The sequence below is a fragment of the Osmerus eperlanus genome, chromosome 24 (genome assembly GCF_963692335.1).
Source record: "Osmerus eperlanus chromosome 24, fOsmEpe2.1, whole genome shotgun sequence".
NCBI classification, from domain to species: Eukaryota; Metazoa; Chordata; class Actinopteri; order Osmeriformes; family Osmeridae; genus Osmerus; species Osmerus eperlanus.
The window spans coordinates 4558707-4575123 of record NC_085041.1 but is presented as its reverse complement, the minus strand read 5'-3'; the positions used below and the strand labels follow the sequence as shown (position 1 = coordinate 4575123).

Sequence of the window (16417 nt, the reverse complement as noted above, 5' to 3'; positions counted from 1 at the left end):
TTTTTCTTAAAAAAAACCCCATAACTTTTCCCTCCCTCTTTTTTTTTTACGGTCTTCAAAAAATAACAAGAAACTTCGTCTTTTTGGGGATGTTGAGAATTCAATTTATCGTTGACAGGCTTTTTAAAGTAATGAATTATTGCTTGTTTTTCCTTTCTGTTGTCAGTGTCACAGTTGTCTCCCTCTCTTGGAGTCTTTACAGTCTTGTCACCATGGTTTCTTCCCTCCTGTTTCCTCGCATTGCCATCCTAGTTCAGCATGCCAAATGAGACAAATTTCGCACGAACGATGTACCTTTTTGTTCCGGTTCGTTCCTCTTCTTCAGCATTTATCCTCCCTTTTAGACAGACATTAGAAACTGAGAGTCCTTTTCTGTTCTGAACGGGATCCGTCAGTCCTCCTAACTGCATCAGCCGGTATTTTTCCTGCGCCTTCCGTGCACGCGCCAGCGTTTCTGTGGAATCTCTTGTTTATACACTGAGGCACAAGTTTCTGTGTGTGTGTGTGGCACTCCCGTCTGCTCCCCGCCAAGCCGGGTGTGTGGAGCGTCGCTGTCCGCTCCCGAGCTCTTGACACGCCGCGCTGGCAATTAAAGCACACAGGAGACGGAGAGGGGGCGGGGGGGGGGGAGAGGAAGAAAGCCCTCTCCCCCCCGTGCCCCTGGACGAGCCGGACCCCAGCGCCCGGCCTGATTAACTTGCTTGTTGTGGTCAGCGAGGCCAGACAACCTCTGACATCCCCCGTCACTCCAGCAGAGAGCCGGGGAGAGGTTAAAGTGGAAGGAGGCAGAGTGAAGGAAGAGGGAGAAAAAAACACGAGAGAGTTTGAGTTTGGAGACTTTGCTGGGAGACCAGGAGGGGGTAGAAGTGGGGTGGGGGTGTGTGGGGGGGGGGTGCACAATAGACTATTGTGACCGGCAGATACAAATGAGCCCAGTCGGGCTGGATGAAAAGGGCTTTGAAACTCCCGGCGCACTGTGTTCATTAGGGGATGACCCGTTAGCCCTCTCGTCGTTATTACCATTATCTTTCTTATTGCCAGCGTTATTAGAATCCTTATTTTCTCGACTGGAGTGTGGTGCCGTGCACCGGTTCCTTTCTGGTAGCAGGATCCTTGCCAGTTTCCACAAAAGAAGACTGCTGTGTTTTCCTGAGAGACAATAGCTTATTTACCCCCCCCCCCCCCCCTTCTCCTCCACTTCTCCCTGTAAGAGGACAGTGAACTTGTAGAATTCATCTCCACGTCCCCCCCCTCTCTCTCTCTCTCTCTCTCTCTCTCTCTCTCTCTCTCTCTCTCTCTCTTTCTCTCATCCCCTCGCTCTGCATCCAGGTCAGCTCTGCCCTCAGCCCCGTACCTCTGGGGCTCGGTGGAGGGAGAGAGGAGTGGGCGCCTCTCTCAGTCTGCTGCCGCTGTCAGTGTGAGTCTCAGTGAGAACAGGACCCTCGCTGAGTGGAAAGCTTTTCCAGGAGTTGTGGGTGGTAGAGCGGTGGTTTAGTCTCTCGGTGGCAGGGGGGGTCGTCATGTGCGGGCATTACTAGCGTTCGCTGCCTTGCTGGGTCCCACAAGCATGAAGATATGTAGAGAGGATTCTCTTCTAGTGAATGAGATGCACTCATTCATATTGACAATATCTAATAATCTAAGAATATTTTCTGACGTTTAAAATGTGACTTTAGATGGATATGGAAGTTGCTTCTATGTTGGATACATGTAAATGTCTGGAATGGAAAAGTGTGCACTGGAGTGTCCTTCTGTGGATAGAGCTGGAAGATTGAGTGCAACTGTAGTTCCATTCTCTAAGACATTAAGCTCTTGGCACTAAATACTTTCATCAACGATTCTGTTCTCCCTAACAGTTAACTAAAGAAGGTTGTAAGAAACCTTTCACTGGATTCTTCCAATTGGTTGTAAACAAGTGGGGTGATTAAAAGAGTCAACAGACCTTTGTCACTAAATTGCTCAATGATTATCCTGCTGATAGACAAATAGAGCAGTGTTTACGTTCATCTGCTGTTCAATAAATTGAGCTATTAAAGCTTTATTTTAATGATCAATATGTTTAATTCAAATCAGAATTTGACTATTTGGCTTTCTGAAAAACTTGTAATGCAATAATGTAGAAAATCCAATGATGTATCATAATGCACAAAAAGAGAACATTTAACAAATACAATTATTATCAGATAAAAATCTCAATAGTGATAATACATCTGGTTTGACATTGTGATAGTTTGGGTTTCTCTGTAAAGTTCATTGACATGCCCAAAAATCTATTCCCGTACATTTTAATCGGTCAACAGTTGCTTTGACAAACTTAATCCATCTCTGTAATGTAATATCAGATTTTTTATGGCTTTGAAGGTGAAATTGGGTTACTGCGGAAAGAGGATTATATGCTTAATTCAAAACGACAGTTATGATAATTATTTCAAATAACCCACAGTGAGATAAAGTATGTCAGTAAGCCCTTCCGACCACCCCTCCGTCTATTGTCAAGTGTGAAATTCATAACACTTTTATTAACTGAAATATATTGTTTCGGATTACACGTTCATGTTATATCATTAGTCACATTAATGAAACTACTTTGAGGTTCTTTCCTTTTTGAAAAAGGAAAAAAAGTTTTGAAAATGGACCCTTTGATTGAGATTGAATATGAGTTCAAAGATTCAACTGAAACATTTATGTTGAGGAGCATATGTAGGCTACTGTTTAAGTAAATTTAAATTAACTGTCCTGTTCACGTTTGTTCATTTATTACAGAAACTTTGCAAAAGCCTGCTTTGGTTAGATTTTATAGTATAATTACTTCTAATTGTTCATCTTGCAATTTAGCATTTTTTATGCTTTGTCTTTACATTTTCCGAAATTACACATTTTGTAAACATTGTTTTTAATCCCCATACAATATTTCATAATCCTCTGTCATTTATATATGTATTCCTAATCTTTATTAGGAACCTTATTTTAACATTGTAGAATTATAGGCTTCTGTCATAGTGCAAGTGAGGAACTTTAACATATTACAGCCTACTTTTTCTTGCTGGTTTGTACCCAAAACTACAAAACAACCCTACAAATAACTGCCAGATCACATTATCTGTCATTGATTGTGTCCATTATTTGGATGTGCTGTCAGGTGCAAGTACCAGGGATTAAACAGCCACCAACTGCCATTTGAGATGAAGCCGGTTTACATCCAGTTTGGCCACAAATATATCTACTTTTGATATGAACTGTCCTGCTTTAATGTTGGTCATTTGTCGGTCCTCCCCGGAAGGTTCTGAGAGCGATACGCACGGACGTGTTGAGGGTGACTCCTGGATCAGAAGGCATACAGGCTTTGTCTGAAGTCAGCCACTGTAATTAACCCTGCTAGTGCCTGAGCTGTAGGGCTGCTCAACCCAGCAGTGCGTTAACACTGCGCTCATGTCATATTGTACCACCGGAGGGGCTAATGGGATTTCTGCTGCAGTACAAGTGGTGGTCCTATAATCCACTTGTCAGTGAGCAGACCACCCCACCAGGCAAAGTGTGTGCGTGTGTGTGTTTGAGGTGTTTATTATTCATGCTGTTAGTGTTAGTGGGCATATGTGTATGAGCATTTCAAAGCCATCAGAGATGGAAGGAAGAGGAGAGGGTGCATGGATGGAGAAAGGGCACAGAATAATCACAGGACAGTCATTTACAACAATAGCTATCTTTTTAGTGAGATGTGAAAAACGTATAACATATGCTGCTTATGAGCCGTGCTGGACTTTAAGGTTTGAAATCCTCCTTAGTAAAAATAAGTTTATCTACTTGCTTGTAAATGTGCAAAATAATGAGTATCATTGGGGTAAAATTAAATTGTGAGGTAATTAAATTGCCAATGAATTACCTCACCTGTGAGTGACTTTACTATCATATCATCTCATGTCATATCATGTAAAATCATGAAATTAGTGGCCAATTACAGGATATTTTTAGGACTTTTAAAGACAAATTCTGCTACTTCTGTTGTTGTTTGCGTTACTGCTTGCATGTCTTGTTTAATTGCACTTTTTAGGATAAATCTTAAAATCTGTGATCAAAAGTCTTAATTACTCACGGTTCACTTTCAAAGAGCTGTGAGGAACAAATGAACCGTGCAGGAACTCCCCACCCTGCAAACCCAGAGCCCGAACGGCTCAGCAGCTGCTCATCATAATTGGTGTTGATGATTTTATTGTCTGACTGGAGTCATTTGTTCAGGGAATCAAGTGATTCAATTGAATTGATCTCCAGGGGTGCCAGAGTTCAAACCTAACCTCCCAGCACAGTGAATCAGCCTTTTGTATCCGCTGACACCCCGCACCATCAGCAGGGCCACAAGTCAGGCCTTTGTAGCCCGTGGGAGGTCACGTTCATTAGCTAGTACGGTACTTATATCCACCCTTGCATGCTGTAACTGGGTTAGGAGCTTGTACTGTTATACAGTAGAGAGCAGATGACCTGTACAGTAGGGAGCAGATGTCCTGTACTGTAGTACAGTGAGCAGATGACCTGTACTGTAGTAAAGTAGGGAGCAGATGACCTGTACTGTAGTACCTTAGGGAGCAGATGTCCTGTACTGTAGTACAGTGAGTATATGACCTGTACTGTAGTACAGTAGGGAGCAGATGACCTGCACTGTAGTACAGTAGAGAGCAGATGAGAGTGATACAAGTGTGTGTACATTTTCTGTTATTTGTGAAGCATTTTATTATTGTTTTTACTGCTGAGATTTTAACAGGATCATAATTTATAATTTTTTTTAAGCAATTCTCTTGCCATATTGTGTCAAATTTAATGCAATATATGTGTGGTTGAAGACGTATGTGACTGGATTTTTTTAAGTGAGTCAATTTGCGACTCTAATCTCTCAGCCTAGCATGGAGCCTTGAAGAATGGGGAAGTTGTTCCCCTCTGCTCCTGCTACGTGGATGTTGTCTATGTGGTGCGGGTTTACAGTGTGAGTGTCATATTGTGCGGAAGATGTTTCCAATTTGGAGTCTGCCTCGGACTGGAGAGAGATGATTAGAGAGGAGGAAATTGGAGGATTAAAATTGTCTGCTTGAACTTCCTGAATGCTGCATGCTCCATCTCTCTCCCCATCTCCATCCCCATCTCTCTCTCTCTCGTTTTTTTTTTTTTTCCCCTCTCTCCACCTCCCCCTAATTTTCTCTGTCCCCATCTCTTTCTCTCTCTATCTATCTCTCCCCGTCTCTCTCTCTCTCCCGTAGTGTACAGGATGGCCCTACCGCCTGGCAGTCGTGTACAGGATGGTCCTACCTGGCAGATTACCGGTTCATGTAGGTTTGGGCGCTGGGTGTGTGCACGCAGAGCAGCCGTGGGTGCCCAGTGGGAGCTCTCATTGTGTGTCAGTTTGCCATCAGCTCTCCCTGATGAGTCACGTCCCTCCCAGGTTAATGGGAAAGAATCAGTCATAGTGGGATGCTGCGAAGCTGTCACATCCTCCACTGTACCTGGCAGCAGGGATGTTTCAAAACAATAGATCTTATTTTAATTTTTAATAATTTTTTATTTCACGTTTGAGGGGTTGAGGTGAAGTGTTTTTACCGGGTTGCTTTTTTCACTTCAATAATTTATTGTGTGTGAGGGTTAGTCCTGATACATGACCCGTGTCTTTGGTATGATCCAACACGTTTTTCTACATCCCAGTGACTGAGGGAAACGTCAGGGTGAACGTGGTTCACTGCTTTTTTCTGTTCTCCTTTGCAATATCACGGTGGAGCATTCAGAGGGACTTTAGCCAAAGTCTGTAATATCCGCTCATATGTTGACAGTCTTAGGAGGAAACTCCCCTCAGCCCCAGGCCACCTCTGTTTCTTTGTGTTGTGATGTATATCTCAACAGAGGGCATGGTACGACCAGAGAGAAGGAGCGTTTCATATAGTTAGCCCTTTCTACATGAGACGTGCTTCTGCTTATTTATGCTCATATTAATGGCAATTTTGTCTCAGGCAATAACCCCCCCCCCCCCACATACAAACACACAACCCCCCCACACCTCCCACCACATAGATGGATGTGTTGGTTTGTGGAGATGGATGGGGGTTAGTGATGAAGCTATGAGTGGAGCTGTTAGCTGGCACCCTGTTCTGGTGTTGGCTGTTGAACAGGAGAGAGAGAGGCAGGAATCTGATTTGGATCAAGGCTGCTGGTAAAATTAGACCACGATGAAAAGAAAAGACGGCTGTTTTGTTTTTTGGAAAGCCGTCCAATCAATTTAGAAAAAGAAGAATCTGTCCCTAGGTCTAATGTTAGTTTTCAGGAAGATAGAAATTGGGTTTAGTCATTTTTATAATTAGCACCGTGTTCGCTAATAGTATTATTGTCAACGTCTGCCAGTGATTTCTACGTCAATCAATGTGCTATCAATGAATCACATTTGGTGTCTGACAGGAAACCAATTAAGAAAATAATTCACTGTAAAACGCCACAATAACAGGTGTTATGTGTTCCCTTTATATTCATATTTCAACCATTTGTGTTTTGTTTTTTGTTCCTCTTTACTTTCATCCATTATTGTGTCTTGCGGTGGTTCTAGTTGCAGTGAAAGGCCCAGTCTGCCCAGGCCGTATCAGTGTAACACTGGCCGAATGACCTGCAGTGTGACACCCCTCTGATCACCTCAACCGGGATATTCCATTAAGCAGGAAGCACAACAGACACAGGATACCCTAGGATACTGTCATAGCGTAACATCCCTTTAACGGTAGGCATCACTAATTCACAGCTATTGTCATTCAAATAGACGACACAAGACGGCTCTGATTAAGTTGGTGTTGGAAACGCCTCAGTGTTGTCAAAATGTTGTCTGTAATCCCACTAGCCCCCCTCCCTCCCACCCCCCCCCCCCCCTCTCCCTGTCTGTCTAAGCCACACTCCGTCTCTGGGCTATGGAATGAAGGGATCAATTGTGTGGAAGAGATGCGTGTGAAATCTTTGCTGTCTGGGGGTAGAATGTGGGGGGGCTGGGGAGGGAGGGGTCATGGGTCACTCTGTGAGAAAAAAAGACCCCTTTCTATTCTTGGCATGGCTCTGTGTGGAACGCCACTCTCTGCAGGGTACCCCCCCCTCCTCCCACACACACACACACCACACACACACACACTACCACCCCTACCCCTCCTTTCATACTCCCCTCCATCCATGGCCATTTCAGCTTCTCTCTCTCTCTCTCTCTCTCTCTCTCTCTCTCTCTCTCTCTCTCTCTCTCTCTCTCTCTCTCTCCTCTCTCTCTCTCTCTCTCTCTCTCTCTCTCCTCTCTCTCTCTCTCTCTCTTCTCCTCTCTCTCTCTCTCTCTCTCCATCCATCTCCCCCTCTCTCCCTCTATCTCTCTCTGTCTTCTCCCCTGAGAAGCATGGCGGTGGCCAAGACAGCTGGTTCTTTGGGCCGCCCCGGTGCCGGTCTGCGAAGCTGGGTTGTCGGGGGTTGGGGGGGGGGGGACAATAGCGGACGCAGTAGAGGATGCCTCCCATCCCACCCCTCCCTACCCCGCCCCGACCATGAGGGGTCTGAGATGGGGCAGCCATCTTGGCTGTTAATCAAGCCATCATGCTTTAGCCCCTAGATGACTGAGTGAGCAACTGCATGAGTCACAGGGGGGGGGACTCAGAGGGAGGGGGGGCGGGGGGGGGGGATCTCAGGCTGGGGTCAACCAGCAGGAGGCAAGAAACAGCTGTGTCTCTCGCCTCACGTTACCACAGTCCTTAACTTAACAGTCCTTAACTAGCAGGATGGTAGCTACTTCTACCCCTCTATGTTGCTGTTTCCATCTTTTTCTCCCCTCTCTTCTCTTTCTCTCTCTCTGTGTCTACCCGTCCTCTGTCACTGTTTCAGTCTGTCTCTCGTCCGCTCTCGTGCTACCCGCCTCCCCCTCTCTCACTCTCTCTGTCTACCTGTCTCTCCTCTCTCTGTCTACCTGTCTCTCCTTTCTCTGTCTACCTGTCTCTCCTCTCTCTGTCTACCTGTCTCTCCTCTCTCGCTCTCTCTGTCTACCTGTCTCCCCTCTCTCGCTCTCTCTGTCTACCTGTCTCCCCTCTCTCGCTCTCTCTGTCTACAGTCTCTCCTCTCCCCTCTCTCTGTCTACCTGTCTCTCCTCTCCCCTCTCTCTGTCTACCTGTCTCTCTGGAAGGAGCGGTGAACCTGAGGGGGGGAGGGGCTCCGAACAAAGTACCGATTGTTTGCTCCCCTCGTCCGTGGCTCCGTGCCGCCCAAGGCAAGGCACAGTATCAAACAATCATGGACACTGGCTCCTGCTGTATGCTGCATGTGCTCCCTCGTCCTCGCTGGTCTGGTTACGCTCCGCATTCCAAGGCCCTGCCTCCAACCCCCCCCCCCCCCCCCCGGTCCACCTTTGTTGATTCGCAGACTCCTATTGAAGTTTTAGGTCTGTGTTACTCAACAGGCCTATATCATTTTTATTTATTTGTTTCTGTGTTCAAGTTGGTTTGATTTTGGAGGAGTGTGTGTTCTTTGAGAGTTCTCCTTTTTTTTTCGTCACGATCCAAGATGACACACACAAAAAACACAAACAAATCGAAACCTATTCCAGAAACGCCATCTGGTATTTGGAGGTGTGTGTGTGTGTGTTGGGGGGAGGGGGGAAGGAGAGAGAGAGAGAGCGAGAGCGAGAGCGAGAGCGAGAGCGAGAGTGAGCGACCGACCGATCCGACCGACCGACCGAGGGAGAGAGAGAGATGAGACCTGATGGCTTTCCATCCAGGCTCTCGTCACGTGAGGAAGGTGCTGCTTGCTATGTGTGAGGGGATGTGACAGATGGAATTTCTTCTTTCTTGTCCCACTCCAGAATTTCCAAGTCTGCAACTGTGACCACTAACCACTCTCGTAATTGCCTATATGATTTTAAAACCTGTGAACCTCTGATCTCTGAATGTGTTTGGGTTATTGTAGTTTAAATTGAGGGCTGGAAGAGCGGCCGTCACCTCTAAACAGGCTGACCTCCAGAACAGACACTGATCTGCAGCTCGTCTACTGTGCTGTGCATAGCTGTCCTACTTGGCTCTGTGAGTCTATGTTGAATCTACGTGGATTAGCATTCCTGTTCAGGAAAACGTACGGGACAGGAACACGATGGTACATTTGGCCTCAAAAGTCACCTCTGACCTTTTGTGGGCCTCCCTGTGTCTGCACTGCCAAAAGGTTGTACATCTGAGCGTGAATCTTGTTTTTGGATTTTAAATAGAGTTGGGCTTGTTTCTCGTATAAATGGCTTATCGAATGACTTTACTTAACCCTCGTGCTGCCTTCGGGTCACATGACCCAAAGGTTCATAACGAACCATCGTTGTGTTTACCCAATTTTACCCAATACAAAAACAAATAAAAATAATTTTCTTTTAACCTTCGCAATGTGGGGGGTCTGAGACAGCCCAACGGTTAAAAGAAAATGCTTCACTTTGTTTTTGTATGCGGTAAAGTTGTCGCAATACGACGGTGGGTCACAATGACTGATGGGTCAGAACGACCCGAAGATAACACAAGGGTTAAGTAAACACATTATTTCCATTTAATCTGATCAGAGAAATGAGCTGCACTGGCAGCCAAATGTACTTCTTTGAAGCCTAAGCAAGCTCGTAACTTCTATTTTTGCACTTAAATTTGATAGGGCATGTTTGCAGTGTGTAATAATGGGGCCTGTGACTGGCAAAATGGGACTTCCTGAATGAGTAATTCCATCTGATGGTGGAGTCTGATGGCCCAGTGTTGCAGCTCCTAAGCTGGCTCACTAACTGACATGTGAAGGAGGTAATCCTCTCTGTTTGGCCCTGCACCCAATTCATACCGAACGCCATGAAATATAAACTAAGTTTGTGGCCTGCACAGCTGGTTAAGCTCATTGTAACAGGTGTGTTTGTGTGTGTGTGTGTGTGTGTGCGTGTGTGCGCGCGTGTGTTTGTATGAAAACGTAAGGTCAAAATTGTTTTAGTTCCAATTTTGCTGTTACAATTATAGACTTACAATACATCAATGTGTAAGGGGTGTGTATTTATTATGAAATTAGGAAAACATATTTTCATGAAGTGTAGTTTGGCGAGCTACTTAGACTTGATTCCAATTCAAATGGTTCCCAGAACAGCACAGCAACAATTAAACAAATGGCCTGTCTATTCCAGCCAATAACATGTAGATTGCTATTTAGTTCATTAAAAGTGATGGGGCTGGATTAGCTGGGCTAACTGTAATGCCAGTGTTGATTTGACAGCGCAAGCTGGGTGACAGTGCTGCAGACCAGAGGACAGCAGTGCAGAGGAGACAGATGTCGGCAAAACAGCAATCTGATTAAAACGGCGAGAGCCCCTTGATAATGACCAAACCTGCCACCCCGCGCCTGGCTAACACGTGGGTCGAAGCGGGTTCTAGAGGTCAGCGAAGCGCTGCTTTCTCATGGAAGCCTTTATGTAAGAGCTCTTTGCTAGCACCATCACGGTGAAGTAATACCGGATGGCCGTTGCACAATCCGAGCAGGTTGCACATCTGGAGTCGGGCTTGGCAGATGATTGTGACAGCAGGGCTTGTTGTTTGTTTCTGTTCGTAGCGGCGCTCCTCTAACAAGTCGAAGAAGAGCCGTGAGCAGAGGTTGAAAGTTTTGAACGAAAAGGGTTTTTTATCCACCTCAGAGCTAAGCCTTCTCGGAGACTCTCCTCCTCAGCGCTAATGTAGAATGATCACCCCTTGTTATCTGGGCGTTGTAAAAACTCAACGTTCCGTTTTGTCCCGTGGCCAGGCCTTTCACCCCACTCTCCCCCCCCCCCCCCCCCACCTCCGCCCCTCTCATCTAATTAAGTTGATTCAGGAGGGTTGCCTGTGTGTGAGGTGGACCCCATTACTTACGGCTGTCCAGCCAGGGGCACCCGCCGACCCCTCCGAGCCTGTCGCCCGTGTTCCACACGTCCTCCGACAGGGGGAGCCGATGACCCCCCTCGCGACCCTGGGGGGAGGGCGAGCAGCTGGCGGGGGCATCTCCAGGGCTGTGACTGCCCCGTCCCCCCGTCCCCTGTCCCCCGACCCGTCCCCTCGCAAAGACGGCAGGTTGTTTCTCAGGGGACCGTGTCCTTTGAAATCTTCTCGGAAAAGACGGTTCAGGTGCTTATTGAGAAAAGCACCTTTCGTGACTCTCCCCACCCGTCCTCAAGTTGCGAGTAAAAACGTACGGAAAAGTAGGTGACACACACACACGCAGACCCGCCACACACACACACACACACAGACATGACTGTAAGGTAACAGGAGGCCGGCATGGCCTCTCCCTCTCCCCCTGTGGCAGATTAAGCCAGGAGCCAGCTGCGTTCTGGAGGCAGGGGGGGGGGGGGGTGGGAAGGGCTGGGGGGGACACAGGCTGCCACGGCCCTCACCAAGGTGACCCTGGCAAAGCTGGCCACCACATCTGTACCTCTGCCCGTCCTGCCACGTCACCCAGGCTGCAGGAGGCGCCAGGACCCCACGCTGGCAGGCCAGGCCCCCCCCCCCCCTTCCCTCCTCCCGCCTCCATCCTGGCTCCCAGCAGCCTGGAGGAGGCCAGAGGGGAGCCGGGGGAATGTGTTCAGGGTATGGGGCGCAGACGGGGGGGGGGGGGGGAAGTCAGGGGAGGGCTGCAAGGGACTGTGGGAAAACAGGATGTAGATTAGTGTCTCCCTGTGATCCCTGATAGCGATCCGTCGGGGGTCTGGAGACAGGAGGGAGGTGGGGAGGACAGGTAGCAGGTCTCTTACCGCACACACACACACACAGATTAGGATTCGTTCGATGGGCCACCGTTCGTTAGATGGACTACTGTAGCTTAACGCGAGAGTGACTGGGAAATATTATAACGTGTGTGTGTTATGACTACATATCCAGCTCATGCTGTGTTTGCTGTTTAGAATGGCTTGAAAGGCAGGCCCAGCGCTAGACGTGTTTAGAGGTGGATGGTAGAGGGGGGGGGGGGGGGGGCAGTGGAGGCAGGTATCTGTCCAGGAGCAAGGTGACCCACTGGGCTGTGCAGGCAGGCAGGCCGGTGTCCACACACACCACAGCGCCTTTTCTCCACTTTTTTTCAAGTCATTTTGTCTGTATCCACACCTCCCCAGCCTGCCGTGTGTCTGTCACCTGACCAAAGGGACATTTCCCTGACTTCTAATTGGTGCTCGGTGGTTTCTACTGTTCTGTGAAGTCGTTGTTTGGAGCAAGCTGACCGCAGTTGTCCTCTCAGGTTCAGTATGAACGGAAAAGAGAGTGGAAAATGGTCTTATCATAGAGTAAGAACGGAACATTGTTTTATTATTATAGAGTGGAAATATATTGTCTTGTTTTATAGAAAGAGTGGAACATGTCTTATGAAATTAGTCAAAGTGAAGTATAGTTGAAAAAAATATAAGTATTTCAATCTTCCACTGCACTGCGGTGCATTCGGAGCAGTCATCAAAGGAAACAGTATTTTCTTTCCCGTTAAACTTCTTCTCACTGTAGTGATTCTGTTTCCGGCTGTGGTGAGTGGTGTGTGTGTGTGGCTGAGCTGAGGAGAGGAGAGGAGGGCAGGTACGGCACACAGGTGCCTCAGACGTAGAGGGGCTGAAACTGGAGAGGACTGTGGGAGCTCAGCTCAGCCAGACTCAAGCTGATGGTCGACTGGGAGCATTAATGAACCAGATTAGGTGTCCCAGCCCGGGATGCACAGGGGGGGGGGGGGGGGGGGGAGGTTTGGGGGAGAGGCACTTAACTGGCCTCCCCCTACCTCACCCCCAGCCCCGTCCTGAACCCAGTTCACCCCCTGACGCGCAGCCCCCAGACAGTCACTGCTGGAGGCTGGTTTAGACCCCGTCACCTAAGAAAAAGAACCGTTTCGGCGGGGCGAATGAAACCGGCGTGTTAAAAGAACAGTGAGTGAAAGGAGAGCAAGCACTAAGCAGCTCTGTTAATCCTGCGAAACGGCTGGATGCAGGGAAGACAGCTGGATGGTCCCAGCCCAGGCTGGGCCGTGTTGTGACCCTGGCCAGGAGGCGCCATCTCTGGGGCCGCGGCTGGGAGCAGTCCCTGTGTGAGCAGGCTCCTCCTCAGGGACCCCAGGTGCTCATACCAGAGGAAGCCTTCTACTGCTTCAGCGGATCAGGATTGTTATTCCTTGACCGGAGGAAAACACAACACCTCAATTAGGTAACCAAGAGACAGCCGAAAGTGAAATAAGCAGCGCTGTCTCTCAGATGGAGTGACAGATGGAGATGGTTCGTGATGGTGTTCGTCCGGAGCCCCCGCCCCCCCCCTCGCTGGAGGCCCCTCCCGGTGTTCTTTACACCGGGGTCGGACTCCTAGGAGACGCTGCTGACATCATCGCCACTGACCCTCCTGTGGCCTGACCGACTACACAGCTCTCCGCCACTGCTCCCCCCCCCCCCCCAACCTTCGCCAGATGGCTCCACGCCCTTCTACGTGGCTTGACTTCCTGCGTTTTCAGCGCTCCCGTGATACATCCTCCCTCCCTCTCCGCCCTCCCTTCCCCGCCCACCTCCCTGCTCTGTGGCGGGTGTCAGGTGGACACTGTAAAAGAGGTGCAATGGATATCTCTTCACCTGCTCCTTCCCTGGGACCCCCCACTGAGAGCAAGCTGTTGTTCCTCCAGCCTCCTCGGTCAGGCCCCTAGCGCTCCGCACACACCTGTCCCCCGTGCCTTTTGCCGTTTTCAGGTGCGTAGCGCCTCAATTATTGAAGAGGCTTAAGAATGCATGGCCCAAGCGCTATACGCGGTGGTGCTCCTTTTTCTTTTACCGGGGCGAGCGTGCGGCTTTCGGGAGAGACGTTCCTGCTCGAACTCGGGGAGTCTGTTCTTGTTCGTTTGGGGGCGAAGAAACGCCGCAGTTTGTGTCCAAGTCTATTTGTTTTCCCTGTGACATGTTTGAGGTTTGAGCTTCAAAGGCCGGGGGCCTCAGAGGCTCAGAGTAGTACACGTGTGGGGGGGGGGGGGGGAGGTGGGAGGTGAGAGAGGGGGGGAGGGGAGGGAGGGAAGGGAGAGGGGGAGGGAGGGAGAGGAGGGAGGGGAGAGGGGGGAGGGAGGGGAGGGAGAGGAGCGGGGAGGGAGGGAGGGGGGGGAGGGAGAGGAGGGAGAGGAGGAGGGAGGGAGGGGAGGGAGAGGAGGGGGAGGGATGGAGGGGGGAGGGAGGGAGGAGGGGGGAGAGGGGGGAGGGAGGGAGGGAGGGAGGGGAGAGAGAGGGGAGGGAGAGAGGGGAGGGAGGGGGGAGGGAAGGGGAGGGAAGGGAGTGAGGCTCGTGTTGGTATCTCTACAGGACTGTAGCTAATAAAACTAAACTGAACCTGAGGGGAAGCATCTGAACTTCCTGTAGCGAGTGTGTTTATTTTTCGGAGGGTCCGTTTCAGGTCTCCAGCGCCGGCTGTAAACAAAGAGCTTTCCTCAAACCAGATTGCCTATTTGACTCTTATTTATTTATAATTCCCCAAAACCACTCTGTGTTGCAACCTGATCGCTGTGAGCTTGTGAAACGCCGGTTTCATCGAGATTCTAGTTGAAGAAGTACTCCCCTGTCCGTGCTCTTTCTCTCTTTCCTCTTCGTTAATTCCGGCCCTTGGCCACTCACGCAAATAAATACCTTTCCACTTAAACATACATGGGCTAATTAATTTATCCCATCTGTTCTCTGCGCCTCACTTCCATGACACTTAAGTTTCCGAAACAGATTTGGCTCATATTGCACCGATAACCTGGACTCTGGGTGGAAGACATGGACTTTTCAACAAACTGAAATAAACACATTTGAGAAAAGTAAATATAGCTTCATCCTTTCCATTGCATTTCGCACTTTCCGGAGCTCAGAGTGAATCAGTGTAGCTTTTCTTCTTGGCCCTTACAGTATAAAGATACGTCGTCCACTTGTTTTGAGCAGCCGAGTATGGCCGAAGCTTGAAAGTGAATATTTATAATAATAATAAAACCAAAGATATAACTAAACGGTAACTCGATATCAGTCTTTTGATATGTTTTTGACAGTAGTTCAGCGCCAGGTGCATGATTCAAAAAAAAAAAGATGGACCTGTGCCTGTTATTGTGGGCGCCCATCATTGTTTTCTTGTTGTTGCAAACAGATGAATCACATGTGATCCCGGTGGATCTCCTGAGAAATAGCAGCTTTAACAGACAGTTGTTGCTCGTAGCTGAAACATCTGGTCGACAAATGAGGATTTGTCTTGATTCCCCAGGCGAGGACGGCGAGCGGCATAATTGTAATATTTAGGGGAAAAGTTTGGAGGGAACTTGATTTAACCCTGAAGTACACAGTTTGGAAACTGCCCGCGGGCCACGGAGCAGAATTCCCACAACATGACAAAAGAATCGGAAGAAAGGAAGAATTTGTTGCTGTAAGGAAATAGCATCTGATTCAATTTAACATTTTGATCGAGATGTCAGAGTACCAGGGGTCAACTCAGACACTGAGAGAAACGGGCAGTGCACGTTAGCAGAAAGGACCGCGTTATGCTCAGCTGCTAGGATTGTATGATGCCTTTCTTTGATAATCATGTGCTGTTGTTCGGTACAGTCACATAAAGGAGTCAGCGCCTCAGTTCACGGGTCTCCTAAAGCCGGCGACGCTCCTTCGAACTCTGCTGCTATCTGATCCCTCAAAGTAACCTCGTGATATCGCCGTTCGCCATTTTCTAGACTCCAGCTGAAAGTGGCCCCGCCCGGCAAGCCTTATTAAACCTGCTACCTCCAGGAGTGGAGAGCCTGGTTGATCAGGCTGGTAGCTAAACAGCAGAGACGCCAGCCAGCCAGGCTGGCTGTTGGTAGTCAGAGCTCCTCGTCTCCCCGGTCTCAGAGCGGCTGTTTGTCCTGATGGAGCCGGCCCCTGCTGCAGCAACCAGGAAGTGGCCCTCTACAACTGGCGACCGTGGGGAGGGTGGGGGGGGGGTTGAGGGGGGAAGGGGGGGAAGAGGGGGGGGGTCACGTGACAGCTCTCTCTGGCAGCTGTTTCAACCAGAGGCTCCATCTGAATATTCATGATGCACCTATTCCCTCAGCCTGCTGTCTGCAGCTGTCCACCCCGAAACACATGCATACGTGTGACGCACACACATGCATGCACACACACGCACATGCACACACACGCATACACACGCACTAATGCATACATAGACACACGCGTGAACACAAACACACACGACCCTCGCAGATGGTAGCATCAGGCCCGTGTTTAGTGTGTGTTTCTAGGTTGGGGTGTTTTGCAAAAGTGACCCACTTGAAGCAGTTTTTTCAGGTCAGTCTATTTAACAGGTTAGGGGGGACACAGAATCCCCATAGCAACCCTCCCACTGCCCCCCCCCCCCTTCTCTGAATGTAGCAGGACACCAGATCAAACCTCACAACTACACACATGCACGCACACATA

At 48.9% G+C, this 16417-nt stretch overlaps 1 protein-coding gene across 1 annotated transcript in view; it reads left to right on the top strand.

The window, feature by feature from the left end:
- Positions 1 to 16417, top strand: part of nfia (nuclear factor I/A) — a 37157-nt gene that overhangs the window by 190 nt on the left and 20550 nt on the right. The gene's annotated exons all lie outside the window — the stretch shown is intronic.